This window comes from Rousettus aegyptiacus, unplaced genomic scaffold (assembly GCF_014176215.1).
Source record: "Rousettus aegyptiacus isolate mRouAeg1 unplaced genomic scaffold, mRouAeg1.p scaffold_m13_p_3, whole genome shotgun sequence".
Classification (NCBI taxonomy): domain Eukaryota; kingdom Metazoa; phylum Chordata; class Mammalia; order Chiroptera; family Pteropodidae; genus Rousettus; species Rousettus aegyptiacus.
The window spans coordinates 148,139,382-148,166,459 of NW_023416306.1; the positions used below are offsets into that span (position 1 = coordinate 148,139,382).

The window sequence follows — 27,078 nt, forward strand, 5'->3', positions numbered from 1 at the left end:
ATGATTCTTCTGGTACCCTGGGAGAAGCATAGTTTCAGGAGAGGCTGCAGTGTAGGAGGGCAAGGTGGTGTTCATCCAGGCCAGAGTCATTTCTGGGACAAGCTATATCATCCTAAAGTAGCCTGGTTTCATTTGTTTGTTGAGTGCCTTAATTCCAATTTTCTATTCCCAAGGCATTTTATCCTACTCTTAGACCTATTGTTAATGGTTATAACCTTCTTATTCTCTTATTTGTCACTAACTTTAGATAATTTGATTTTTTTCACTCATCTGTTTTTTAAAATAAGCTTCATTAATGTTTTATATTTTAAGTCAAATGCATGAGCATTTATTATATTACTATTCAGAACTTGTAAATATATTTTAAGTAGCATATCACATTTTAAAAAGTTAATCCCCTCTCTCATTGTGCTATCTTGTATCACAAACAATTCTCTTTATGGATATTGCCGAGTCCTCATGACTTGAATCCTCCTGTAGCCCAGGTGGTCTGAGAGGCAGTTAGTGATAACGATGCACACATTCTAGCAAGTTAGTCACAATGGACGCATTTTGAACCACTGGCCAGATTTTGAATGACAGGACCTGGATGGGCTCCTAATTCGCTTTACAGTAACACTGTTTATCCACTTGCTTGCACTGCCCTGCCACCACAGCCTTTTCTAAATGGAAACAAGTCTTGTTTGTATGTATGTGTGCATGTACACAGAAAATAATAGTTAATAGTACTCCATGGAATCTTAGCTATGGTAGGAAAAAAACTTTTAACCATCTCCCTGTCTTAGGTTCTTCATTAGGAAAACGTTTTTCTTACAGAGAGTTGTAATGATTCTGAAGTTCAGTTTTCTGACTTCTTGGATAGAGTGTAGGCAGATGAGAGAACTGTTTGGTTTTATGGTGAGCAATGGAGTGGTTCACTCTCCAGTGCAGGATGGAGCCCAGCCCACTTCAATATGCTGTATTCCTCTATTTCCTAGGTTAATGGTGGTGATTTTCCCTCCAAGCATTCTATCTAGAGTTTAGTAGCATCCCTTTCTTGAAAACAAAGACCTTATTTCTTTCATATCCTTTAATCATACAGGGTCCAATTCTGAGCAATCATTCATTAAAAATAGTTTAGTTAAAAAACATCTGGCTTAGGTTTAGGAGAGAATAAGAGACTAGGTAGGTTAAGTACTGGCATACAGGAGAATTAAAATCAAGAGGAGTTTCTTTGTTGTTACTTTTTCTTCAATACTAAAAGTATTGTTTGTACTTTGTGGAAAATTTGGGACCACAACAATGTTTTAAAAATCACCCATCTGCTCTTAGGTATATGCCTAAGATAATTGAAAATAAATTTTACACAAATGTTTATAGCATCATCATTATTCATAAAGCAGAAATAGCTTAAATATCTATCTGCAGATGAATGAATAAACAAAATGTGGCATGTCCATACAATGGAATATTATTTGACGATAAAAGAAGTACTGATACATGTTATGACATGGATGAACCTTGCAAATATTATGTGAAGTCAAAGAAGTCAGTCACTAAAGACCATACATTATGATTCCATTCATAGAAAATGACCAGAACAAGGAAATCTATAGAGACAGAGATTAGATTAATGTTTGCTTAGGCATTGGAGGTGGTGGTGCTTATGGATAATAGCTAAAGGGCACAGGATTTTTTTTTTCGAAGTGATAAAAATGTTCTAAAATTGATTGCAGTAACTGTTGCACAACTTGGTGAATGTCTTAAAAACCATTGACATTTAGTCAATGGGTGAATTGTTTGGTATGGGAATGGTATCTCCATAAAGCTATTATAGAAAAATTATTTACCTAAAACCTCACCCTAAAATGTCTACTGTTAATAACATTTTGTTATATTTCCTTTGTCTTATTTTATATAAATTTAAGTTTCTACATAGTTTAGCTCATATATTATGTAGTTTGTATACAGTATTTTTCACTTAATTTATCATGAACATTTTATCATTTTATCAAAACTTTTTATAAACAGACTTCTAATGTCAGCATAATTTATCTCATAATTGTAACGTAATTTCCATATTCTTCTAGATGAAGGACATTTAGGTTGTATCGGTTTTTCACAATGATAAATAGCAAATTGCATTTGGAAAGGCTATGAAACCTCATTTCTGAACATAAAAGGTTTATGTGAAAGAGAGTAATGCCTTCATTGAGTTTTAGACCAAGGTTTCAAAAAAAAAAAAAAAAAAAAGGCTTTGTGTCTTGGTTTTAGCATTTGTATGGCACAAAGTGAATTAATTTCCTTCAGGAGTCACTAAAAGGGCAAGCCCCACTTGCCCGGGGAAAATTTGAGGTCAACATACAGTTTAGCTCCTTCTCCACACCCCAGCAGGTAGCAGAAGTCTTTTGCTTTTCTTGTGCACAGGTGTACAACTTCTCAGCCTGAGTTCATGTTTTGATACAAGGAGTTCTCTTTTTCTTGAAGAAGTTCTACCTTATTTGATCCTTCATCATTTTCTCTTCTTTGTAATTCTAGAGCTTGACAGAAATAAGACATTTCTACATAGAATCTTTTCTGGAGAAAAGTGTTGAAGACTATAGTCTTTTTCACTATAAAGTTTTATTTTATTATTTTCTAAATAAAAAATTAAATGCAATATTTTAGACAGTGATTACCTCTCATTGTATTCATTGTATTTCACATTCTTATTTTAGGCTACTGAAAATATTTAAAATTTTAACTCTCCTAAATCTTTGCCTCATTTAAATTTGTATATCCACCAGCTAATTTTAATACACTTCTTTCCATTACATTCTTCAGTTAAATAGAACCTTCCCCAATTTCAGTTTGTACCTTCTTTTCTCCCTTAACTTGTCTAGTTCTCTTTTAGAACGGGTAGTGAAATGTTTTGTCAGTTGTTGAGAGAAGATGTGGATCTCTTCTGTATGTTTTTGTGTCATTACATTATTAACCTATTACATGTACATTTGTCCTATTCTTACTAACTTGACCTCTGATCACGTTGCAAAGTACAAACATATTACTTAAGGAAAAGAGAGCCAGGCACTAATGGGCTTGTCCCTTCATTAGCCAGGGCCCAGTTCATAATTTCTGTTGTCTAACTTGGGGAAATAAGAAGCTTAGCTAGATTAAGAGACTTGTTTAAATCACACAGCAAGAAGTTAAGAACAGGATTGTGAACTCTTGCCAGACTCTTCCGCAAGAATCCAAAAGCTTATGGGGGCTTATTCACACAATATATAAGAGGTTCTGTAGGTAGATATAATTGAATCTCTGTGTATCCAGGTCGATCAGATATCTCCCAAATTTCAAGTGAAGAAAGACCCTTAAAGGAAGAACTTAAGAGAATTAAAATGATGTGACCTGAACCATGGTTCCTTTCCCATTTAATTATTTCTCTTTAACCACCAATAGCTTTTTGTGCTTGGCTGGGTATGTTTCCAGCTAGTCAAGCCTATGTTATGAAAGAGAAATAAGACACTTAATCCTGGGAATGATTAACCTGCGTTGGCCTCCCTCCCCAGTAGCTTACCCTTCCTGTATTGTAGTCTGTTTACTCATTTCTGAGCCAAATCTCCAAGGTCTCTTATTATTGACTGTAGGGACATCGGATAACAGGGAGTTAGTTAGGCTTTTGTATTCTGAAGATGGTGTGACTAATTATGTAGCAATAGGAGTTGGCATTTTTCAAAGACGTTTTAAAGTTTGTTGCTTGTGAAAACCCAGTTAGTGAAACATCATTTAAAAAGAAGTTACAGATGAGGAAGTTGAACTCAGGGAAGTTTTGACTTGCCAGAACTTCCACAACAAGTCAGTAGCAGGATTCAAAAGGGTGTACACTCTTATATACTTAGCTCACTGTCTAACTCATTGAGGCATATTTTTGTTTCTTATTTATAAAGCCAAGTAGTGCTGGCTTGAGTCATTTGTGGTTAATACATTTTTGTGTTTGATCTGTTGCCACTGAAGCCTAGGTGAGACTCAAAGAAAGAATTATATTCTCTGCCTTCTTTGCAAAGAGCTGATTGCCATTTTGCCACACTGTGTGTGGGAGAGACTTGACCTTAGAACCAAGACTTTATTCTCCAAGACAGCATCGGTAGGTGCAGTGAGACTTAAATAGGGGATAACCTTTAAACTGCAGCTTTTCCTTTCGTAAACGGTAAGTCCCAATCAGGATCTCAGCGGTGACAAGAACAGAGTGATTACTCATTCACTTAGATTCTAGGGGTCTAGGCACCTTCTGTGAGATAAGAATCATATGGAATATGAGTAATATGTGTAAGGTCTCTAGGACTTTGTACAGGGGCATAGACTGTCTCAGTTCCTCAGTAGAGGGAGCTTAGAGGAGAAATGACTTTTGCATTGAAAAATAGTAGCAAAACGTGGGGTAGCATCCATGTTTCCTGGCTTCTTTCCTTAGGCTGTAAACCACTAGACTGCATAAATAAATATTTACTTAAGGAAAAATGCATAGCATTGAAAAAGTGAAGTCTCAAGATGGATAAAATATACAACATACTCCTAAATAGGTCATTATTTTGACATTTGTGGCCGCATATTGGTCCATAAAGGGAAAAGTTCTAGCCACTGAAACCTCAACCTCTAGAAACTTACTCTGCAGGGTGTCTTTGTAATTATAGTACTGACTAGCCCAAGTCTTAGATTATTTCATCAGATGCTTCCAGCTTAGCATTGACTATGTATGTGATTAGCAGCTGCTTGTTATTCCTACCCCACCATCTTCCTCATGACCTTGACATATTTTTTTTTATCTTTTCTTACTAAGCACATACTAGTTATTACTGTGCATATTTAGACTTCAGTGGATGTGCTGGTAAGTTCTACTTTCTGGTGGATTTTCAAGTCTAGGATAGTCAAGGAATAAAGAACAACAGTGGGAAAGAGAAAAACGTCATTTTGACTAAGAAACAAAGATATAATCTTGATGGACCTCAGTGACTCCAGGCTAAGATACCAGCAACTTAGATTTGATATTTTGAGCCCTTTAATGAAAGATATTTAAAGATAAAGTATATGAGCATAGGACAGTACACATTGGAAAGCCAGAACGAGGCTGGAGTAAAGCCAATGGCATGTGGTGAGACTATTCAGTGGGGCCAAGACAAGGAACTTGGGATGGATCAAGGTTAGTGACTAAAATGCTCTTCTCCCTGATGTGCATAACTAACTCATTCATCTCTCTCAAGTCTTTGCTTAAATATCTCCTTCTCAATGAGACCTACAAATCTATTCTGACCTACATATTTAAACTTTCAATTATTTAAATGAGTTAATTGAAACCTCATGTTGATTAATCCTGCATTACACAAGAAACTTTTAATGCAATAGCTGGTGAGCTTAGTGGTATAATCCACATCTTAGTTTTTAGTTTAATGCTCTGTGCAAATAATGGTATTTAGTTAGCACAAATATTAATAATATTAGCCTATGAGACTGCAACAGGATGTCGTCTATCCTTTTCCAGCTATACTTTGAATCCTGGTGATCAGGATTTCCCTGAAAGATTAAAAATGAAAGAAAGCAATCGATTGAATTAGTTGGAATTCATGATCTTTGTATATACTGATATACCACATTTTCTCATTTCATTTGTTCCTTCCCCATGTTTTTTTCCCTTCAGTGGAAGTTAGCAACTTCAAACTCCCTTTTCCATCCTTACATTGTCAGCGATGAGGGAAAGACTTCCAGGTGCATTTGTGTAACTAAAAGATAGTTGGTGTGTTTATAGAAGAAATAAAACATACTAAAGAGGCACAGTATTTGAGTTTCATCAGTCACACAGGGTAATTTAAGTATTAAATGCAACAGACTGATTATTTCCACTTTATTCATTGTAGGCATGGCTTATAAAGAGTCGGTAGGTGCACTTGTCCATGGCATTCCCACCTGCCTTTGGGCTGAGCTCATCGTACCTCACAAACATAGCTGACAGCAGATAGCCTTTATACATAGAAAACTAGGAAACACCTATTTGGGGTTGTACTGGTTGAGCTATTACTGACTCATTCTGTGATGCTTCTCTGTCTAAACCAGTGCTGAGGCATAATACTGAGTAAGCCAGTGCCGCACAGGTATGAGCAGGGTTCTTTTATGTTTCCCAAGCCAAAATCAAGTTGTGGAATAATGCTGTCTGTTTGAATTCCAGGTGTCTGAGATAAGTTCTCAGTTAATATTTACACAGTGGGTCCTTTTCTCTTGTAAATTCAGAGTATTGGTAGAAAATGTGCCGATCAGTCTGATTTGCGTTCAAATCTTTCTACTACCTCTTATTGTACGAAATCTGCTGAGTGAACCTCTCTGGGCCTCTACTTCCTCATCTGTAAAATCTGACAGTTCCAAGACAACGGGTTCATGATTTCTCAAACTCCATATTCACTTTTTAGAATAATTGCACAGAATTTGCAGTGTCTGTCATCCAAGCATTGCTTGTTCCTTCTCCCCTTGCTCTCGTATCAAGGTAACTGATACAGTAGCCTGCTTACTGCACTTATCAGGAAAACACCAGCGTGGCCTCCAATAGGCTGGCTCCTCCTGCTGAGCTGGGTTCTGTGTTCTCTTAGCTGGGCTCTCAGAGTGTGTGCCAATTTGCCAATCTGTCTTATCCTTAAAACACTTCTAGGAGATGTGAAAGAGGCATATTTTACCTCTTAGGTATGCATCTTGGGAAACAGACCACCTCACACCTATCTGCTTTTCTGGGGCTTTGCATGGATGGGGAGAGAGTGAGGAAAGAGAGGTGATAACTAAGATCCACAACAGTGAATATTCTAACCGAACTCCAACTAATTCCAAAACCTGTACACTTAATCAATATGCTATTCTCAAAGAATTATCTCTTAAAAATGAGGTAATAAAATCTAGTGCTGTAATAGTGGATCAGGAAATTCAGATTTCACTTCTCAGCTTAGCTATTGACTTCACCTCAGCCAACTCAATCATCCTTGGATGATTTCTCCATGAGGGAAATGGAGATCATGATGTCTGTCAGTTGGGGGTAGAATAAGCATTAAAAACTGAAACAACATAGCATTAGTAAAGCACTTCAGGTCTCTAGAGAGGATGAACATTGCATGAGTTTTTCAGTGTTAGTATTTCATATTGAAGACATCTGAGTACACCTATTTTAAATACAAAAAGGTAAACTTTGGACCACGAATATCCTGATTCTGGGAATTAAATGGTAACCAACCTTGAAACAGTTATAGCAGTGCCCAAAGAGGGTGGGATAATGGTGTAATATCACCCAGGTAACTAGCAGACAAGCCTTCTGGATTGTTTCAATTAGCAGCAAGAGATGTATTTCATGGGCCCAGGGCATATTAATCAACTGTACTATGCCAAGATTGAGTTCTGTTTTTTTTTACTAGAGATCTGTTCTAAATCACTTTGTTCATAATATTGTCATCAGGCTTGCCATCCACAAATGAGGCACGTCACAAAATGAACAAAGGAGCTTTTTTTTCCCCCCCTCAGAGTATAACTACCAGAGTGAGCCAAGAAAGATAATATTGAGGATTAAGACTTGTGTCTGTGAAAGTTTTTTCTTCCGGACTCTAGAATGCCACTGAATGTAAATCGCCACATCTACTCACAAGAGCAAACAACACATAATTCTAAACTTTGAAAAGTACCACCCTCTACTGGATGGCAGAAAGGCACTCAGCCCACCAGCAGTTGCCTCTCCTTGTGCTTGTGTGTGTACTCACACACGTACGAAGGTAAATAGGTGGGGTATGGTATCTTATTTGTTTAGGAGGAAGGGGGGGAGGGAATGGGAGAGGGAGGGCTAGGGGGATGGAAAGGAGCAGGAAGAGGACGGAAGATGGGGAAGGGCGGAGGAAGGAAGAGGAAAGGAAGGAAGGAAGGAGAAGGAAGGAAGGAAGGAAGGGGAGGGGAGGGAGGGAGGGAGGGAGGGAGGGGGGAGGGAGGGAGGGAGGCGGGAGGGAAGGAAGGAAGGAAGGAAGGAAGGAAGGAAGGAAGGAAGGAAGGAAGGAAGGAGGAAGGAAGGAAGGAAGGAGGAAGGAGGGAGGGAGGGAGGGAGGGAGGGAGGGAGGGAAGGAAGAAGGAAGGAAGGAAGGAAGGAGGAAGGAAGGGAAGGGAGAAGGAAGGAAGGAAGGAGGAAGGAGGAATGATGGAAGGCGGGGAGGGAGGAGTAGGGAGGTAGGGAGTATAGAGGAGGAGGGAGGTCGAAGGAAGGGACTTGGTGAGTCTTATTGAATTTAATGACTTACTTCACTGTCCTTGCCTTTTCATTTCCTTTTCCTTCCTTCTTTCTTTTCCTTCCTTTTCTTTCTTTCTTCTTTCTTTCTTTCTTTCTTCTTTCTTTCTTTCTTCTTCTTTCTTTTCTTGAATGATTCTTATTGCTGGGCAATACCAGAGTGATCTCATTACATATGTGTTACTGATTCCCATCTACCAAAATGCATTTTTCAAGTCTAACTAGGATTCCTTAATGGACTTTTCCTTAAAAACATGTAATTAATCACATGGTTATGTTTTCTCTCACTAGGATAGAGCTCATGTCCATTCATAAGGAGAAATAGAAAGAAAAAAGAAAAGGAAGGAAGGAAGAGAGAAGGAAGGAGAAAGAAAAAACAGGAAGCATGGAGAAGGAAGGAAGGAAGGAAGGAAGGAAGGAAGGAAGGAAGGAAGGAAGGAAGGAAGGAAAGAAGGAAGGAAGGAAGGAAGGAAGGAAGGAAGGAAGGAAGGAAGGAAGGAAAGAAGGAAGGAAGGAAAGAAGGAAGGAAGGAAGGAAGAGGAGGGTGGTGGAGAAGGAGAAAGGGGGAGGTGGAGGAGAGGACAAAGGGAAGAAATGGAAATAAAAAGCAATTAAACTTTAAGAAGTCAGCCAAAACTCCTGGCAACATATATAAATAAATTTTCTTTAAGAAACCCTTTCAAGGGTTAAAAGAGTTTTCCTTCCCAACCTAGAGGTTCAAACCTTCTGACCTTCGGCTAACCTTTTACCCTGTCCTGTCTATTGTTGAGATGAACCGATGACCAAGTGCTGAGCACACATTTAAGAAAGTTAATTTTACTGGAAAACATTTTCCTACTCAGGTATCTTTTAACAGCTTGAGTGCACATGACCTTGGCATTACCTGAAAAGAAGCAGCTTGTCTAAGTAGGTAGAATACCAGCTCATCTTGGCGCAGCTTTTATTCATAATGCTCTTTTTCTAACATTGAACTGGTAACCATGCTGCTTTCTTAATAATGCAATAATCAGGGTCTTCTTTTTCCCTTCTCACTCCCCTTCCCTGTCCCTAACTCTTTTGACAACAGCAAGTATAAACTGAAACCCATATCTCTTTGCAGAACAAAGAACTAGAATGTTTTAATTGATAAATAGTTTTTTGTAGTATTTAACCTTTGGACTCATTTATCAAAATTCTATGCAAAATTGTTTCCTGGTAACCCAATTAATTGGAATATTCTTTCTGAAGCTGTTATTTCATACGCTTTAGTCATTAGTTTATTTACATACCGCCTTCCATTTTGCAGTATACTGTGCATATTTTCTTTTTTTCTGTCACTGTCCTCCCTGCCTCTACCTTTCAGTCTCATGAACTTCACCATAACCACTGGAGGGGCTGGCAGCGGAGAGTGGATTAAGACTGCAGTCATCCCAGTGACGGGGCTAGGCACAGCCTGCTCGATCCCATCCCCTCGCAAATCCTTCTTTGTTAAACATTTGAAGGTCAGACTTTTTTATTTCCTCTTATTCCTTTAAGTCAACAAAGGAATTTTTAGGCTGTGTCTGGAGGGTTTTGACTTCTTCCTAGTTCTGGTTCATAGCTAACATATTGGAAATTGGCAGAACACAGGGTCAAAGAGAATAGGGAGTTTTCAGTAAATCGCCGTGAAAATTCCCCCGCACTAACACATCCATCTCATTGCCCCTGTTTTGTATGGCTGGCAACTGATGTTGTCTGGGTTGTTTTTAAAAATGATGTTGCCCTACTTTTTTAGGCAGACTCAAGACAGGATTCTTTGAGGTCAGAACTAGAGCAAAGTCTTTGGTTTTGTTGAAGAAGCTGAAATAGGAAACACTTTAAAGGAGATGTGTAGATAGAAGTGTTGCTCTGGTCTGAATGAAGCGCGGAGTGTCAAGGGCTTGGTCGGAGATGAGGGAGTGTGCTTCTGAGCTGGCTTTTGACGCAGAAGCAGGTGAGATGAATGCCACCTTCCTGCACAGTACTGTAAAACCCTTCTTCCTTCATTAATGTCGTTCCTTTGAAGAGAAAGGAGCTGCTGCGAGTATGTGTTATCATTCCCTTTACAGTTAAATTAATGTTTATTGTTATGTGATTTCCTTGTTCCACTAGAATGTGGTATATATTCTTCATGTATAATCCTTGGATTTCAGGCTTTGTTTTTAGGATGAGGCTCTGTTATCTTTTCTTTTTTCTTTTTTGGCAGGAACCTGTTTGGGGATAAGACATACTTCATGCAGCAAATTAAAAATAAATATTTAAATTTATTATTTATTTTTTTATTTAAAAAGTTCAAAGCATTTTTATCCTCAGGTCATTCCTCTGGGCCAAATGTATTTATTTTATCTCTGACCTACAGATAGAAAATCAAAGTACAGAATATTAAAGGCATAATAAATAGCACATGACTTGTTAGGTTCTCAGTAAATGCTTGGAACTTACGGAATAGTAGGTTTCTTTCTGACATTAGTCTACAACAATGCTTTACAACCTTTCTTATGTCATGATACATGCGGAAATCGATACTGTTTATATGGCACATGGAATATTTTTAAAGATATTCAATTTTGTTCCTTTGCAAATCCTTCTTTGTTAAAAATTTGAAGGTCATAAACTTTTAATAATTAAATAATGTAGAGAGGTGTATACAACTTGAAAAATGTTATGATACGTTATTATTGTATTGTTTTATCTGTCGGGGATAACACTGCCCCAGAGCTCCTGTGTTAACGTGCTAGTCTGTGACACGGGCAAACATCCTTCACACCACAGGAGGATCATTCCTAGGGTCGTGCTGGAGGTACACATTGCTTATGAGAAACCACAACTATCAGGACTTTTGCCACTTCAGGTCAAGACAGCGGATTCTTACGCAAATGGTAGAAAGTGGTTATGCTCCACATTCCACCCTTTATTGTGATCTGGTGTTTTGTGACTAGAACTGGACCTGTGGCACCAACAGTTTCTCAGTCATAAAAAACATGTATGGGGCAGAGCATTGCCTAACTTAAGTAGCCATCCTAACGATCAAGGAGAAAAGTTTCATCACCTTTCACCTTAAAATATACCCCAAATTCAGGTTGATTCTGAACCATAGCATAGATTTTTAGAGCATTTAAATACAGAGTATTTTTAGAGCTCTATCTCCTTCATCTTTATTTTGACCTTGCATAGTATTTTGCCGAAAGTTGTTTATCCTACAGCCTGCTTACAAATGCCTCCTCTGTTTGCCCTAACTAGTTGTGGGTTGGGAGTAGGAGGTCATCCTGCCTACTGATAGATAAGGGAGTTGTACTGATAGAGAGCCAGCTAGAGGAGTACTTTTTTTTCTTTTTTTTCTTTTTAAAGAATGTAGTTGACTTTGATAATGAAGGTATTATCATGATCATTATCATGCTGTCAAGTACTTTACATTACATTTTAGTTACTATTCTAGGATCATAGATTTAATCCTTACAATAACTCTATGAAGTAGCTACCGTCATTTTCTCCACTTTACAAATGAGGAAACTGAGGCAAAGAGAGGGTAAATAACTTTTCTAAAGTCATACAGGTAGTGAATCACAGAGTCAGAATGCAAAACCAGAATGTCTAGCTCCAGAGCCTGTGGCCTTATGCTCTACTTCTTCCCTAAGTAGGTAAGGATGGGGAGAGACACCTAACAGAGCAGGTGCACAGAATATAGTAATAACAGTGACTGGGGAAGTCCTCTCTGAGTTATATTTTAAGAGTACAGAAAAGAGACTTGAAATTGTGGGAAGACAAAAGGTTTTCTATGCAGGAACAGCCATACTGGCCATGAGGGCGAGGTTGGGGCCTGCCTGGTGACTACAGCAAGACTTCCTCTGCAGCCAGCTTGGGGTCACTAAAATGAGGAACCAGTAAGACAAGCTGGCATCACCTCATTGAGGCAGGTGATGAAGGTGAAGCAAACAGTAGAGGCATTGGTGTTTTGTATTTAGATGAGCACATATCCTAATGCGGAAACTCAACTCATTAAATGCTCTTTGAAAGGCTTCTCGGGAGAGAGATGAGAATGATTTGAGGATGAGTTTTGGTCTTGACCCTGTGCCACAGCAAACAAAATGAAACTTTCCTTGAGCTCAAGGTAATTGAGATGAAAGTATGTTTACATAGATGAGCAGTAGGATTTATCCAGTGACTCTGGAAGGTAATCCCAGGGTTCAGCACTCCATGAATACCATGCCGTGCTCCTAAGCTGGTAAATTGCTGTGACTTTTATGAGAATCGATTGTGGGAAGCATCTAGATGAAATTCAGCCTGTTTCACCTCGAGTCCAGGGCCCACTAATGCACTCCAGGTGTGCAGGCTGCCCAGGCTTTCTGCCTTGGAAGCCTCAAAGAAGAACTTTCATCCCAAAAGGGAAGCTTTGAAGAATACCAAGGGCCTTTCTATCTCTCCTTGTTTTTTGTATTCTTACTGCCCACATTTGGTAATTGGAGATATTTGTGATGTTAAAGCCAGACTTGTTCCTTCTCAGCCTGCCTCTCCAACAGTGAAATGTTAAGCCTGTGGCTTCGATTGTGCACAGCAGTGATTTCTCTACAGTGTCCCTCAGATGTAAAAGGAGAACGGCTGAAATACTAGAAAGGGGGATATAGGAAATCACCAAACAACAATTTTCCACGTCTATAGATCCTTTCATCTGAGGGCAAAAGAAGCTGGAGTGGGTGCCTCCAAAAGGGTTGGGGTGGGGGGCACAATTTAAAACTCTGGTTATGGGCTAAGGAACTGAAGATCAAAGAGCTGTGTCCTCAGAATTACACAGTGAGTCACTGGAAAAACTGAGTAAAAGGCATCCCGTCCTCTAGTCTTATATGGCTAATAAGTACAATTGGCTTTAAACAGTACTTTTATTTATTTTTCTCAGTTACCCCAATATCATCGTAAAGAATATAATTATTTATACATTACAGATTAAGATTTTCAAGCCCTAGAGCATTAGGAGGTATTTTGCCATGATGATAATAGTGGGTGAAGTGAAAAGGTACTTGAGAAGCCCTCATGTCTATTGTGTGGTCTCTGGGCTTCCATGGGATATCGGCCTCCCTTAACAAACTGCTACTATTATTCAGGCCACCTTGTGGGTTCCATTTAGAAGTTTCCCCTTTAAGAGAGATTTTTCCAAAGCCAAATTAACAGCTATGGGGTGTACTGAGTAACCGTGATTTACTTTTTCCAATTTTGACTGCCATAAGCATTTCGGTCTGTTGCCTCCCTGTTCAGATCGGCATGTTGGTTTTCAGTGTATCTCTGTATTATAGACAGATGTATTTGCAGAGTTAAGGGCAGTAGGATTTGCTTGAATAGGGAATATTTAAGTCCTATAAATGTTTTACTATTCTGTTCAATTTGGATTTTGTTTCACGTCTTTTAATATATTTCAGTTTCTGATTACGGGTGATCCGATTTGAAGATCAGGTAACTTGAATTACAGATGGATTAAAGTGTGTGCTGTGCGTGTGTATGTGCGCACATGCACGTACTTGTGTGTACCCATGTATGCTGTTCATATGGGAACAGAGAGATGTTAATCTTCTTACCACTTGCCAAAAAGAAGAAACATTCCCTGTAGACATGAGTTCTAAGGTATCTTTCCCAAGCATATTTTAAGAGGTCACTTTCCCAGGGAAAATTTTGAGGCATTCGTTCTTTGTTTCTTAGAGATTTAAGGGGCACTGACTCTGCGACTACATCTGGAGAGGTGAGACACAGAGCAGAGTCACCTTTGGGGCCATCCAAGAAGTGCATAAGGGTCCAGGAAGCTTTTGCAAATCTCTTGAGATGTGTGCAGATATCAAGATAGCAAGGATAGAGTGAAAAGAACACAAGCTTTGCAGTCAAACTAGGCCTTCGATGTTGGCCCCACCACTTCCTAGATATGTAACTTTATGTTGGGTACTTCATTGCTATGATCTTCGGTTTCCTCTTGTAAAAATTAGGATTTTATTGTACAGATTAACTAAGAATATATATGTGAAATCTTCTAAGATATAGTAGATTTTCAATAAATATTAGTTTTACTCTACCTCTGTCTTAGACAGCCACCTTTCTCTCTGTAACCTTCCATGGCTGAGAACAGAGAGAATGAAGTTCTCTTGAGTTTCTTCTTATAAGGGCACTAATCTATCATGAGGGCTTCACCCTCATGACCTAATGACCTCCCAAAGGCCTCATGTCCAAATACCATCACATTGGGAATTATGGTTTCAACAAATGACTTTTGGGGGAACACAAACATGTAGCTCATAACACTCCCCTTCCCTCCCCTTTGCATATGGATTTGAAAAAATCTGCATGCTCTAATTTGTTTTAATTATGTTTTCCCCCATTAAAAACTCTCAAAGTCTTTTTAGAACTCAGGGAGGGACATTTCGATTTGATTGAATCTTTTCATGATTTGCTTATAACACGTTTGATTCTGTCATTTGTTTTTCTTAACCTATGTAAAATTCGGAATAAGAGTTCACTGACAGTGTAATTCTGCATGCTGTTGGCATTTGCATGTTAAATCCTGGTCTGCAGGTTTGGCCCTAGACTGAGGAAGACAGGCTGACCCACGGCTATGTCAGAGTCTGGCTTCGCCCACATGGGCTGGCTATTTTGTCACCTGGTCAGGGAGCCTGTAACACTAGTTGTTGTTATTACATAAGCCCCCAAATCTCAAAGACTTAATAAATACAGTTATTTCTTGCTTATATCAAGTTTAATTGGATGCCTTTATTAGAGGGAGGCTCTTTTCCAAGCAGAAATTTCTTCTATCTTGTGGCTCTGCCATTTTCAAAAAATAACTTCTAAGGACACCCCGGAAGAGGAAAGAACATGAAGGACTATGAATGGGGTGGTTTTAGGGGCCAACCCTGGAAGTGTCTCACTTATTTCTACCCATATTTCATTGGCTAAGACTTATGGCAAAAAAAAATACAAAAAAATAACTAGAAAGTGTGATGTAAGTATATATCCAGGAAGAGGAAGAAACAGAGATTTTGTGATGAACCAGCAATCTCTGATAATGTATTTGTTGGTTCAGCCTTATCCTTCCAGACTTAGATCTTTTTCCTTTCCTTAATTGACCCTTGTTCCAACTTATGTGTTGGTTTGTGATTTTGATTTTAGTTTGGTTAACTCCTCATTTATAGGATTTTGATTTACTTAACTTACCTTCATCTGACATCCTTTGGGCTCAGATTCTTGACCCTGCCCTCTGGCCATTTTTCATTCAGAGAAGATTAGACTTGTTTTAGAGTCAAAGAGAATATTAGAGATCGCTGAGTTTGACAATCTGTTTAATACTAGAGGAGCTTCTTTCCAAAGACTATTGGTAAGTTTACTTAGCACATGGAAACAAAACTTGAACATATCGAAGTCTGTGTTTCTGAAGCTTTCTCTTTATAATACTTGGGCATTTTGAAAGATGGACATATTTGTAAGTAGAAAGGAACTTCTGGTATGATGCAGAGTGTTCATGAGTTTTAGCCTTAGCTTTGACTCTCGTTAGCAATGTGAAAATTTTTCTCATTTTTTAATTGGCTTAATGGAATATAGAGAAAAAATATTGGAAACCTGTACAACCAAGTAGGAAATTAATGTTATGTCTGGTGGTGACACTATGAATGATATTTTGGTTTGGTTGTATTTTTCTTTTTAATTGTTTTTTTTTTTCTCTCCAAATTTCATGCACTAGGAATGTATTCCTTTTGTATTTACTGTCCCTCCCAAGCTTAATAGCTCTTAGAATGTAAACATCATACAGAAGAAAAAGGATGGAAATAATTTCTCCAACTACCTCACAGAGTTATTATGAGAATCATATGAAACAACATGTAGAGGTGTACTCTGAAAAATTAAGAATAACTATATAATAAGGTATTGCTGGCAGGTTATTGCCAGCAGGTTAGACTTAGCCTCACACATTCAGAGTTTCCATGTGGGGGAAGCGGAAAGCACACAGAAATCTTGGCTCTCTTGAATTCTTCACTTGGGTTTGTTGCACCTCCAAGAGGAGAAGATTCCACAGGCCCCAAATGCATATTTGTTCTCACAGAGACAAAACCAGAGCATTGTTTGTACAGATTGACAATAAATTCATCAGCATTAAAATCATCATTTTAAAGTCCAAAGAGATAAAAAGGATCTTAAGCAAGGAATTATACCACGTTCTTGAGTAAATTAGGGAAGAAGAATAGAGGACAGACAGATGGGGATTGCCTGTTTGTCTGAAAACTCTCCCTTTGGTAGGTTACATTGACCACATAGAAGTGTGGGAAACCTGCTTGTTAGTGCTGAATCTCACATGGAACCTCTTAGTTCACGTATCTGGCTTCCTACAACCTTAGTGATTATAGGTCACCATAGAAAGATTTTATTTAAATTCAATTGTTTCTTGTGTTTTCTGTTTGTAAAAGTAATACATGCTCATAAAATACAGACCTTTAAGAAATATATTATGGGTAAAAAGAAGTCCCTTATAATCTTAGACTTAATCTTAGACTTAACTGCTGTTAGTGGGTTTGTATCTAGTTCTTTGTATTTTTTTCAATGCATATATGAATATTTACTTTTATTTTCCTAAGAAAAATATATTTCTATGTCATATATGTTCTCCACATTTTTTTCTCATATAACATCTTGGACATATTTTGTGGCAGGATTTTTGATACTAATTTTCTTTTCTCATATTCCTTCTAAGCCCTTTAGATCCTGATTTGGATGGTAAATACCTTACAAAGTTAAAAAGAAGAGAGCTGATTGGTGTTTTGTTTGCTTGTTTGTTTGTTTGTTTTTTAAGCAAGAGGTTTTTAGGTTTGGCATGACTCAACTTTCATATTAGCCAACCCATTACTTGTGATTATTGAGTTGATGTTGTGAATCATGAATTAATGTCTTTAGGAAATCATTTTTTCCCCTGGGCTGGCATTCTCTCCGGCAATGGACTTTGTGAAAACTAATTGAATTTAAGGGTGATGCTGATTTGCTCTGGAAGACGGATCGAGCTATCCACCTAGAAACAAATCTGATCTAGTCGCTCTCCAACTTAAAAACCTTTCTCAACTTCTCCCCTACAGGATAATATATAAATTTATTAACTTAGTATGTCAGATTTTCTTGGCCCACTTCTCTAGCCTCAACTGTCAGCATCCTATTCTATGTACACGTGCTTCAGAAACACTGCTTGTCTTGCTGTTCCTCACCTTTATCTTTTTGCCTTGACTTACCTCTGCCAGGATGCTTTTTGTGAGTTTCTTTGCTTGGTGAAACTTCTATGTTCATTAGTCCTATTTAATTTCTTTCTTTCTTTTTTCTTTTTTTTTTTTTTTTTGTGGTGTATCTTATATACAGTAAAGTGCATAAATCTTAAGAATATAGTAGATGAATTGTACCTGCACTGTGAGCCTTTAGAATTTAGGAACCATATTTTATTCATTCTTATATCTTCAGAGATACTCGATAAATACACAAATTAATGAGTGACCATTATAATTTCTTCAGTCTATTTAGTGTTGATTTCTTTATGAGAAAGGGACATTAAAGGGTATTTTTTGTAGGAATGTGAAACCAAGTAATATTTGTTCAATTCCTTGCCTCAAAAGTTAAGAGATAAAACATAAAATATTCTGGATTTTCTCAGTGGCAATTATAGATCCATAAATAGAAGCAAATTTCACCCGTTTTTTTCTGCTCATGTGATAAAGTTTTATTAGAACCTATAAATCTTCAGACTTGAGCTATTAGACAGCAAAGAGATATGGTTAGGATCAAACCTCCTTTCCTGAATTATTTATTCCTTTGAGAAAAAAGCAACTATTCCTTCCTTAAATTCCTGAATCTAGATTTAGGTTGCTTAAGAAATGGAATGACATTTAATTTCAAAATTACTTCTCTCACTAAAAATTGCTGACATATTAAAGGAAATGGTTTATGTATTTTTTTTTTAAGAGTTAGATATCAGAAAACTTGCTCAGAGTAATTTGATTTAACAGAAGGGTTTAGTAGTCTTCCTTGAAAGATGATCCTGAAATCAATCCATTTAATTTCATTAGGCCTTCTAAGGAAATAAACACATTTTGCTATTTAAAATAAGGGCTGGCCCAGTTACCTCTTCTGTGCTAGAAAATCCAAGCTGAAATATCATTACTTTGCACCAATTCAAATTTTAAACCCTCCTTTGAAAAAAAAATAATAAAAACAGGTAAATTATAGCACCAAATGGACATTTTTGTCCTGCTATTCTTACTGACCTAGATGGCCTGTGCCTTCTCAGCTTGTTATATAACTGCTCCTCTTCCATTCATTAATTAATCAATCAGCTCATTCATTCACATAATCAGCCATTGTTGATGCCTGTTAAGTATAAGGTACTCTTGTACTCTGGAGATACCAAGATGACAAGTTCAGATTAAAACTTTCTCTCAACTCTCTATTTTTAAAAATTTAGTTTTTGCTCCCTGTGGTTAACTGGCTAAATTTAACGAGTGTCCATTTAGGATCTATTCTGTTTTCAGCACTGTTCAAGATCATAATCCATAACCTCTAGAAAAATAGCAATTTATCTCATTGCTTTAAATAATCATTAATTTCTTTGTGTAGTTAACATTATACATTTCATTACTACTAATGAAATGGAAGATTCAAGCAAACTCCTTTTTCCTGGGAAATATGTACCTCCTTAGTTCCCAATATTAATTGTCTAAAAACTTTTAGTTAATGCTATATTATTGCAGACCTTTTTGAAAAAAAAAAAACAATATCCTTTTTAAAAAGGATATTAAAAAGGCAGGAGGAATGTATTTGTGTTAGATAAATGCTATTGTTCATTTTTAGAGGAATTGAGTGGTTTGTTGGCAGAGTTGGGGGTAGAAATGTGATTACTTAAATTGTGTTAAGATATAAACTAATGATAAACAGGCAAAAAATAATCATATGTGTCTTGATCATGGTTTTATAGAGACCATACATCTGCTTTATGGAAACTTGAGTTCCTGTGTAACTGAGTAATTGAACATCCTATGATAAGACACTGTCTTAAGTACTAAGTGATATGATTACTTACCAGTTGAAATAAGTCAGGCTCTTCCTTTAGTTTTCGTCTGTTACAGGTATGGGAAAAATACTTCTTAGAATCAGGTTCTGAACCCATCTAACTAAGACTGGAGGGATACTGGCAACTTTTCAGAGAATCCTTTCTAGGGACAAAGATAAATGGAAGACTTATTCTTCCTTGTCTTCTGTTGTCTCTTTTTTCAGAGCCCAGATCTTACTCAGGAATAGGTTCTCACTCAGAGAAAACACAGATTGCTTTGGTCTTAGCCTATAAATCAAGAGGTAAAGCCTTTTTCTGTTCTCCTTAAGAGAGTTCTGCCCTCAGCAGAGGGCAGAGAAAGAGTGTGTTATTAATCACTTGAGAATTGTTTACCACCTTAATCTAGAGGGCACTTGCCCATGGCAGGCAGTGAAGTTACCTTGGTTGTTTAAGAATAACCTGTGTGGTTTACTCAGACTGTTTGCAAATGTTTGGACATTATTCGAGGTCTGTCCCAGACTGACCAATTAGCTTTATGTTTCACTGCTTTTCTCAGATTCACCTTTATACCATCCAATCACACTGAGAGGAGTAGGGGTTCCCTGACATTGCAACATTACTGACTTTCCAGCCATGTGATATAGATTTTCAGACACCGAGTTAAATTTCAACCCAGACATCTCTCTTCAATTCAGGTCACCTACAGGCCAGACAAAACCAAGGTCATGTGTTGAACCAACAATATAAGGAGTTTTGTTGGTGGCAATAACTATAATGTTATTCACTGTTTGAAATACTATACCATGGTTAATCATAAGTTGCAGCTGTTGTGTCCTTTTATTTATGAGCCCTGAATCGAGAGGACAGAGCAAGGGCCACTGAAAGGAGCTTTTCATGAGGTCTTCCTTTTAGATGCTCCTTTCCTTTTGTTATGAAAAGACTGCTTTGTGTTGACTTGCAAAATTTGTTGAATATTATATATTGGCCTCTCTGAAAACATAGTTTTCTATTCCAAATTTAAATGATCACATTGTAATCGTTATGTTTTAGCTAATGACAGTAGAAACACTAAACCACTGCCCTCCAGACCATTCCTTTCACTTGGCCCCAAACTTGTTTAGTTCTTAAATGTCAGCCATCAAAAGTTATACACTGGCTCTCTAGGAACAGATTTTGCGATCTGGAATTCAGGTTGTCTGTTTTTAACTGTATGTTTCTGTTGATTTTAATGTAAATGGACCAGATCTCACCAGGCAGCTCTTTTTCCTGTCCAAACTGATGGACGAGATCTTAAATGTCAGTCTCTCTCTTTCTCTTTCTCTTTCCCTCCCTTCCTGAATTTTTATATCCTACCTTATTTTATGAGAATTCATCTTGTGAATTACCACTGTTAAAAGGAAGGGGAGGTCATATCCAGAAATTTGGATCATTGTGTGAATGAATTATGGAATAGATCACTTAAATGAATGGATTTTTTTAAATCTGAGAATTTAGTAATAGTTTATGTTTTCAGGTTCGTTGATTTGTCAGCTAGCTTCTTCCTCAGTTGGATTTGTAACACTAAAGTTGGTACGGTAGCTTTTCTTTGAGGTACTCAAAATGTTCTCAAACTTTAAAATCACATTTACTTTTTACCGATAGCTTTTTTTTGTGGTTTTCATTCACGTGAACTTTTACTGTTCACTTGATGATCCTTCATGAACCCTCTGTTCCAGCCACATAGGTTTCATGTAGTTCTCTGAATACAGCATCTCTTTAAACATCTCTGTGGCTTGGATTATGCTGTCACTCTGGGCCGGTATTATTTTTTCATCTCTCATCTTTAACATCCTTCAAGACAAGTCTGAAATGTTAAAATCTGCCCTCTGCTTTCCAGTTGGACTTAAATGCTGACCCGTTACCGAAGCACTTCCTTCACTCTACCTTGTGTTTTGATTGACTGTACACGTTTTCCTCCATTATGAGAGGAAGACTTACTGAGGAACAGGATCATATCTTCAAGCAGCCTCCAAATGAGTGGCTTGGCACAGAGTTGCATGCATCTCTCATTTTCTCATAAATATATGGAAACAGTAATATTCAGATTTCTCAGAACTGCAGTGAGGTGAGGAAGGACTAAGAAACTGACAGTAAAACACTGTTTAAATTAAAATTTCTCTTTAAATAGTATTGTTCTCAAAATGAATACCTCAAATTTTCGGTGACAGTTGGCATAACCATTTGTGTTTTTCTAAGATACCTAAAAATCAAGATGGACAGTTCGCCAGAATAAAAGGTGATATCTGCCTTTGGTCTGTTTTGACCAAGTCAAGTTGAGGCAAGATGAACTTTTCTAGCCAAACATGTTTGTTTAGGCTCCCTTCAAGCTTCTTAACGCTGGCCTTCCTCTCCACTCGTATCCAACTTTTCAGTGCTTTTTTTGTGTGGCGTGGTATATTTGCTCTAAGAGATAATGGGGATCATAATCATTATTCCAGCAATAGTCTGTTTTAGTGTGACAGTTTTCTACCAGGAACTCAGGGGAAAACAGCATGGGGCATTAAAACAAACAAATAAACTAAGAGGGCTGTCTGGGACCAAAGGAACAGTTAATGGATTTGTTTAAGGAATTACGCTTATGAGTTACACTTTCCCCGTTTGCAGCACAGATAAAAATCTTTGCTTGAGGAACATTTCAACATCACAGCTGCGAGTATAACTTATAATGGAAAATGTTTTCCATTTTGAAAGAGCCAGTTGCTGTTTGGTAATATAAGACTGGGATGTCTGGAGATAAAACTTGCGTGCAAGACCAACACGGCTTGATGGAGAGAGCAGGGTCTAGTTTAACAACCTCTAAACTAGGGGATCTCCATTTTAATCTTACTGGTAGTCTAGTCAATAAAAATTAAGTGTCTACTGTGTTCAAGACTGCTAAGCATCACGGACAGTACAGTTAAAGAAGAAGACACGGTGTCTGCCCCTGAGGGAGTAGAAATTTAATAGATAGCTCATGTACCAGGATCAACAAAGAATGGTGTTAGGCAGGGTGTCATCAAAGTGCCACATGGCTGACTACAAACCAGAGACAAGAAATGAATTACTGAGCTCTACTGCTAGGTGGCTTTAGATTTCTTGGATATTCTCCATGACTCATTTATTTTCTTTTAAACTGAGGATTTTACGTGCCCTCTATACCACGTACATAGGAATTATCTGAGTAATGTTTAGACTATGAACTTAGAACTTTGAGTCCTTTACAAATATATAAACATAAAGTGAGAATGAGATATGACAGTGTGGTAGAAGAGGACTTTTGAAGATTTATTAGCATTCTGCAGTAAAAGGACTAGGAACAATTTTATAATATGATTATAATTAAAGATATTTTTCTATGGTTTCATAAAATGTGAAAAAAAGAAAAAGAAAAATCTATCCCAACTTGATTTACTTTCTCTTGACTTTAAGAAATACAGGGCATTTCATTTTCTCATAAGACTGACTACTTCATTTTTATTTTACTCCATTTATTATTTCATTTAGCATGTGGTTACTGAGCATATACTACATATCAGGTCCTGTGGTGGGAGCTGGGAATAAATATAAAATGGAAGAAGACATGGGCCCTACTTTTTAAAAAAAACTCATTAAGAGACTGAAGAAACCAAGCGAAAACAAAAAATAAGTTTTTACAGTTTTAAATAGTTAGGCTAGATTTTTTTTTCCCTACAGTTAAATTGGAAGGTAACTATAATTTTAGTTAGATTTACTGTGCCATCTTCATTTACTCATTTATTCACTCACCCATTCATTCATTTTTCAAGTCAATGGGTGCTAGAAACCTGAGTCATCCCTGACATCTCTCTTTCATTTGCCCTTGAAGTATAATCACCAAGTCCTTTTGAATGTCTGTGTCTCGAATGTGTTGAATCTGTCCACTTCTCAATGTATTTACCATCTCGACTACTTCATTAACCTCCTAGCTGGTCTTACAGTTTTCACTCTTGACTCCCTCTAGCAGTTTTCAGACTTTTTTGACTGTGACTCGCACACACAAACACATTCGTCATGCTTCCAGTATATGTACATGCATGGGTGTATGTGATTCTACAAGTAAATCTGAAATAAAAGATTCATAAAATAATACTTAACTTTACTCTGTATGATGCAATTTAATATTTTTAAAAATTCTTTTTTTTTCTTTCTTTCTTTCTTTCTTTTTTTTCTTTTTTAATGCCGGCATGATCAACTGAATTCATTCCATGACCCGCTAATGGAATAAAATACACTGTTCCATTTCTTTTCAACACAGAAGCTAGTGTGATGATTTTCTATGTTTCTCTGCTTAAAAGTATTTTTTTGGCATCTGGTTGCACTTTGAGATAGTGTGGTCTGCGAGATCTTGAGTGGTTCTACCTCTGTTTCCCCTTCACTGTTTCCCACCTCTCAACATCTTTAGACGTGTTCTTTCTTCTCTGTGGAAGGGTCTACCTTCCCTCAGTCTTCACCTAGCCAACTCCCATTCTTTTTCATAGCTCATTATGAAGATCACTCCTATTAGAAAATTGAATTTCCCTTATAACCTCTCATTCTTCTCTTTATTTTTGATTCATCATATTTTTTATGATTTTATAATTATGTGTTTCTTTGTATGACTTTTTTGTTTAACATGGATGGCTCCCACTAGATTGTAAGTTCTGTGATAGCTAAGACCAAGTCTGTTTTGTTTATCGCTCTATCTACCGCACTTGACCCATTCGGCAAATATTTTTGAGCACCTACTTTGTGTCAAGCTCTGTGCTTGGCCCGAGGAACACAAAGGTGAATAAGACGTAGACTTCTGCTCTCAGGGAGTTTGGCTTTTTTGGCATACTTGTGACTGAAGGTAAGATATCTAACAGGTAAAACAGTTTGATAAACTTATTAGAAAGGGTATTAGAATGCTGTGATTCCTACAAACAATGCTTTCTTTAGTTTAAGACCCTAAGTGGAAGAAGGTTTTCTTGATTTACTCATAATACAAACTCAAAGAACCATAGTGGTATTGTTGAATGACTGAATAAATTTCCCACCGACACGTAGAAGGGTTTAACCAAAGGATAGGTGCCTGTTATTTTTAATGTTATTTCTGTCTCATTATATAGTTCTCAGGCTTAGAATCTTAAAATTTCGAAGAATTTAACAAGGCATCAAGACCAGTCTCCCACCTAATGTTGGAATACTCAATACCAGACAGATGTTTATTAGCCTTGAATCCTTCTAATGCTGGAAAGGTAACTGTCGTACAAAACAGCCTATTCCATTTTGGAACAGTTCGAATTGTTAGAAAGTATTTTCATTATGTTGAGTTATTTTTCTGCCCATTTGTCTGTGCTTTTGGAGTCATGGAGATAAGTTTGTTCTTTCTTCAACAGAACAATTCTCCGGCCGTTTACAGATGGCTTACTCACCCTACCCAAGAAGTTCTTTTTCCCCAGTGAAACAATCCTAGTTTCTTCAGTTATTCCTCATGTGACGTGATTTCCATACCCTTTCTCTTCCTGTGACACTCTTGACATGCTGCAGTTTTTCTATATATTCTTTAAAACTTGGTACCCAGAATGTAGGCAGCACTCCAGCTGTGTCTAGACCAGTGGGGAGCAAAATAGGAATGTTTTGGTTTTTTTTCCCATACTCTGAACATTATACCATTGCTAATCTGGCCTTAAATTGTGTTGGGTTTTTTAACAGCCAAGTCACACTGTTGGCTAATATAATGTTCACAGTCATCTAAAACACCTAGATCTTTTTCACATGAACTTCTTGTTCAGCCTGGTCATTCTCCCGTCCTGAACTTAGGCATGTAATAGTTTTCTTTCTTGTATCAATGCAATAGATTTTTACATTTATTCCCCTTCAGCCTTATCTTATTAACTTCAGACTAACTTCCTATTCAGTCTTCGTGGAGTCTACAGGCTTGGCAAAAGAAAAAAACTCAAACTCTAGTAAATACCACAAACAGTTATTTGCTTTAAGTTCAGGAAATGAAAAGTTATGCTGGTTTTAAGTTTCTCAAGTTGCCTCTCTCCATTCCATCTCCCCACCCCCTTTGGCGTTTTGGTCTGAGGCCCAGTGAAGGATGTCTGCAACTAGACTCTCTTTAGGGAGGGCCCAGCTCTCATCCTCAACACACTGTCATTCAGTAATAGCTGGGCTCTGTCTTGGCTAAGCTGAAGGAACATCTAGCTTCACTAAGAAAACCTTTGCTGCCTAGTGATATGAAACATGCCACCTACTTGCACTATAGTTTTGTCAGGCAGGTTTGGCCCATTGTTTCCCAGAGAAAACAGAAAGCAGCCTCTACCCCCCTTCCCACAACCTCTTTTGTCCCCACAATCCAGCTCTGGAAAATATCTGAAGGCCACAGAAAAGTGGGAGTACCCTTTGATGTTTATATTGTCTGGCTCCTTTTCCTTTTTACTCTTTTTTTCTTTTCTTTCTTTCTTTCTTTCTTTCTTTCTTTCTTTCTTTCTTTCTTTCTTTCTTTCTTTCTTTTCTTTTTTTTTAATAATCAGAGTAGTAGAAAATGTGGAGAATTAACCGCATGACAGCAGCAGAGGAATTCATTAAAGAAACTGAGATGAATTCTGCTCAGATTTCAGGCTCTCAGGCAGGAGTCACAAAGGAGTAATCATCTTCTAGTTGTTTTTAATCATTTCTTTTGTGGCACCTTCCTTGTCCATGAAACCAATCTCAGTGTCCGGCATGAGGGAGCCTGAGAACACAGGCCGTTGGATGGAGGCTTTGATTTGAGGATTACTATAGCGATATTAACTACTTCCTTCTAACCTCCCTTTGACAAGAGGGAACTTGTCCATCTTGGAGAGAGCAATGGACAGTGCTGTGTCTTTGCTTTCATTTAAAGTGTTACCCATTACGAGTTTATCTTAAAATTGTAAATAATGTGCATAAAACTTTACTACAGAAAATTCTTAAATAGACCAAAAAATGCTGAGGAACAAAATTTTGCAAGTGTCTTTTCTAACTTAATTTTCAAAAACCCTTCCTTTCATGAGCCTCAAAGGCAGCTTCAGTGATGGCTTTGCCTAGTACTTAATTTATGTTTAAAATTTTACTGGGAGGAACAGAGTAAAATAAAACAATGGTTTTCTCTATAAGTATATAATAAATGCAGTTAGATCCCCAGAAGCTACAGTAGTACTAAGATTTCACTACAAAGTAGTCCTAACTGCTTTGCTTAAATGTTGGAGCTTTATTTCTATTCTAATTCCTCATGAATCTGTTTTTAAAATACAACCATATTAGGGCATTCCATATTGAAACTATTTAAGAGAAAAATCTTTTTTCAAGCACTTTCATACACTTTAGAAGTTCCTATTAATATATAATGTATTGATCTTATAAATATAAATCATTTGTACCTATTTATTAAAGCAGATTCTATAAATCCCCTTCTCAGACATTTTAGTATAGTTCTAATAAATACCCCTACCTGAAAGCAATGAAAAGGATAGTTCTTCACTCTTAGTGATATTTTTGGAAAGAATTTATTAACCCGAAGTACTCATGCATGTAATTAATTTTAAAACCATTTGGTTTTAACTTTAAGCTAACCCAGTCAACTTGTGCTTTCATCAGACATTTAGGGCCTAACAAGAACAGGTCTAGTATCACAAAAATTTTGTCAGGGAACATTCTTTTCAAAGCTCATCATAGGTTATAACTCTAGAATCTAATCAGAGACTCAGAACCTGACCATTGGTAAGTTAGTTACCTTTTCCTGTCATGTTTCTCCGACCAGCCAAGTGGAGATGTA

At 37.3% G+C, this 27,078-nt stretch overlaps 1 protein-coding gene across 7 annotated transcripts in view; it reads left to right on the forward strand.

Moving 5' to 3' along the window:
- RAD51B (RAD51 paralog B) overlaps positions 1-27,078 on the forward strand; it is a 556,279-nt gene that overhangs the window by 227,487 nt on the left and 301,714 nt on the right. The gene's annotated exons all lie outside the window — the stretch shown is intronic.